Raw genomic sequence first — 3,820 nt, 5'->3', positions numbered from 1 at the left:
CGCAAACGCGAGGCTTCGATCATGAACGCGAAGCTTTGCACCTCAAGCCTTCGCGAACGCGTTCACTCTGTCGCGAACGCGAAGCACAAAATGTGCTATCCCCAATTTGCTCTTTGCGTTCGCGAGAGTACCTTCGCGAACGCGAAGAAGAACACACCAGAAGCATGAAGTCTGCAGAAAACCAGATTTCTTAAGTCCGAAATCATTCCGTAGCCCATCCGAAACTCACCCGAGCCCTCGAGGCTCCAAACCAAACATGCACATAAGTCCTAAAATATCATACGAACTTGTTCGCGTGATCAAACCGCCAAAATAATACCTAGAACTACAAATCGGATGCAAAATCAAAGAAAATTTTCAAGAAAACTTTAAAACTTATATTTTTACAACTGGACATCCGAATCACGACAAATCAACTCTGATTCTCACCAAATTCGGCAGACAAGTCATAAATATTATTGTGGACCTTTATCGGGCTCCGGAACTAAAATACGGACCCGGGGTCAATAAATCCAACATCGGAAATTTCTTAAAAATCATTAAGCTTTCAAGCTTTTAATTTTTCATCTAAATTCCATATCTCGGGCTAGGGATCTCGGAATTTGATATCTACAGCAGGGCAGTATGACTGTTACTCAGTATGAGTCCCGTTTTGTGAATTTGACCCGTCATGCTCTCCTTTTACTACCTACGGAGGGAGAGAGAGTGAGGAGGTTTATTGAGGGACTCACTCACCCTATCAGGCTTCAGATGGCCAAGGAGACCGAAAGTGAGATTTCTTTTCAGGCGGCTACTAATGCCGCGAGAAGGATCGAGATGGTTCTTGCATAGGAGAGAGGGCAGAGGTCTGATAAGAGGCCTGGTCAGTTTGGTGGCTTCAATGGTGCCTCGTCTGGAGGCAGGGGTAATTTTGGTAGGGGTCATCCTCCCAGACCGTTTCATTCAGCACTTCATGTATCTCCCGGTGCTTCAGGGAGTCGCAGTCCTATTATGCCTTACTCTGGGCAGCCAGCATTTATTGCACATTCAGCCCCTATTGGTGCATCACCACTCCAGAGTTACTATAGCGGTTATCCGGCCCATTTGGGTCAGCTTCAGCTTTAGTAGCCACGTCATCAGGATGGGTGTTATGAGTGCGGGAACATTGGTCACATCAGGAGGTATTGCCCTAGATTGGCGAGTAACAGATCTCGGCAAGATTCACGTGCCATCATACTGGCACCGGTTGCTTCACTGCCTGCTCAACTAGCTAGAGGTAGGAGTCAGGCAGCTAGAGGTGGAGGTCAGACCATTAGAGGCGGAGGTCAGACCGTTAGAGGTGGAGGCCAGCCAGTTAGAGGCCATCCCAGGGACGCAGTTCAGAGTGGTGGGGCCCAGCCCCAATTTTATGCTTTTCCAGCTAGGCCTGAGGCCGAGTCATCTAATGCTGTGATCACAGGTATTATTTCAGTTTTCCATAGAGATGCTTCAGTTCTCTTTGATCCAGGATCTACTTATTCCTATGTGTCCTCCTATTTTGCTTCATATTTCGTTGTGCCTTGTGATTTTTTGAGTGCTTCTATGTGTGTATCTACACCGGTGGGAGAGTTTATTGTAGTAGATCATGTCTAGAGTTCGTGTGTGATTACTATTGGTAATCTTGAGACTAGTGTGGATCTTCTACTTCTTGATATGGTTGATTTTGATGTCATCTTGGGTATGGATTGGCTATTACCTTATCATAATATATTGGATTGTCATGCCAAGATAGTGACTCTAGCCATGCCCGGGTTACCTCAGTTAGAGTGGAAAGGAACTCCTGGTCATTCTGCCAGCAGGGTTATTTCTTATATGAAAGCTCAACGTATGGTAAAGAAAGGGTATCTAGCCTATTTGGCTTATATTCACGATCCCAGTGCGGATGTTCCTTCTATGGACTCAATACCAGTTGTTCGTGAATTTCTAGAAGTATTTCCTATAGATCTGCCTGGGATGCCACCCGATAGAGATATTGAATTCTGTATTGATTTGGCTCCGGGCACTCAGCCCATTTCTATTCCACCATACCGTATGGCCCCGCCGGAGTTGAAAGAATTGAAAGAGCAGTTACAACACTTGCTTGATCAGGGATTTATTAGACCCAGTATCTTGCCCTGGGGTGCACCAGTATTATTTGTAAAGAAGAAAGATGGCTCTGTGCGGATGTGTATATATTATCGATAGTTGAACAAGGCCACTATCAAAAACAAATATCCGTTGCCAAGAATTGATGACTTATTTGATCAGCTTCAGGGTGCCAAGGTATTTTCGAAGATTGATTTGAGGTATGGTTACCATCAGCTAAAGATTAAGGCATCTGATATCCCTAAAACAACTTTTCGGACTCGGTATGGGCATTACGAATTCCTAGTGATGTCATTTGGGTTGACAAATGCCCCAACAGCATTTATAGATTTGATGAATCGGGTGTTCAAGCCTTATTTTGATTCTTGTGTGGTTGTATTCATTGATGATATCTTGATTTACTCCAGCAGTCGAGAGGAACATGAGCAGCATCTTCGAAGTGTGCTTCACACTTTGAAGAATAATCAGTTATATGCCAAGTTTTCAAAATGTGAGTTTTGGTTAGACCCAGTTGCCTTTTTGGGGCATGTTGTATCGGCAAAAGGCATAAAGGTGGATCCTCAGAAGATTGAGGTTGTTCAAAATTGGCCTAGATCTACTTCAGTTACAAAAATTCGGAGTTTCTTGGGTTTAGCAGGTTATTATCATCGGTTCGTGGAAGGGTTTTCATCTATAGAAATCCCATTGACCAGATTGACTAGAAAGGTGTCCCATTCAGATGGTCAGACGAGTATGAGTTGAGTTTTCAGAAACTCAAGACTGCTTTGACTACGACGCCAGTGTTGGTATTACCTGGTTTAGAATCGTATACGGTATATTGTGACACATCTCACATTGGTCTTGGTGCAGTATTAATGCAAGACGGCAAGGTGATTACATATGCGTCGCAACAGTTGAAAGTTCACGAGAAGAATTATCATGTTCATGACTTAGAACTGGCAGCCATTGTTCATGTGCTGAAGATTTGGAGCATTACCTCTACAGTGTCTCGTGTGAGGTATTTACTGATTATCGCAGCCTTCAGTATCTGTTCAAACAAAAAGACCTTAATTTGAGGTAGATAAGATGGTTGAAGTTGTTGAAAGACTATGATATCACCATTTTGTATCACCCCGGAAAGGCCAATGTGGTGGCTGATGCTTTGAGTAGAAAGGCTGTGAGTATGGGCAGTCTTGCGTATATTCCGGTTGGTGAGAGGCCATTAGCTGCAGATGTTCAAACTTTGGCTAATCAGTTCGTGAGGTTAGATGTTTCAGAACCTAGTCAGGTTCTGGCTTGCACAGTCGCTCGGTCTTCTTTATATGAGCGTATCAGAGAGAGGCAGTATGATGATCCTCATTTACTTGTCCTTTAGGACACGGTACGGCACGGTGATACCAAACAGGTTGCTGTGGGGAAAGATGGAGTTCTACGAATGCAAGGTCGTATTTGTGTGCCTAATGTGGATGGGCTTCGTGAATTAATTCTTGAAGAGGCACACAGTTCCAAGTATTCTATTCATCCAGGTACCGCCAAAATGTATCAAGATTTGTGGCAACATTATTAGTGGAGGAGAATGAAAAAGGATATAGTTGCACATGTAGCTCGGTGTCTGAATTGTCAGCAAGTTAAATACGAGCATTAGAGACCTGGTGGTTTGCTTCAGAAGTTAGAAATTCCTGAATGGAAATATGAGCGTATCACTATGGATTTTGTTGTTGGACTCCCACAGACTCAG

The sequence above is a fragment of the Nicotiana tabacum genome, chromosome 24 (genome assembly GCF_000715075.1).
Source record: "Nicotiana tabacum cultivar K326 chromosome 24, ASM71507v2, whole genome shotgun sequence".
Taxonomy (NCBI): Eukaryota; Viridiplantae; Streptophyta; class Magnoliopsida; order Solanales; family Solanaceae; genus Nicotiana; species Nicotiana tabacum.
Note: the sequence above shows the minus strand (reverse complement) of the source record.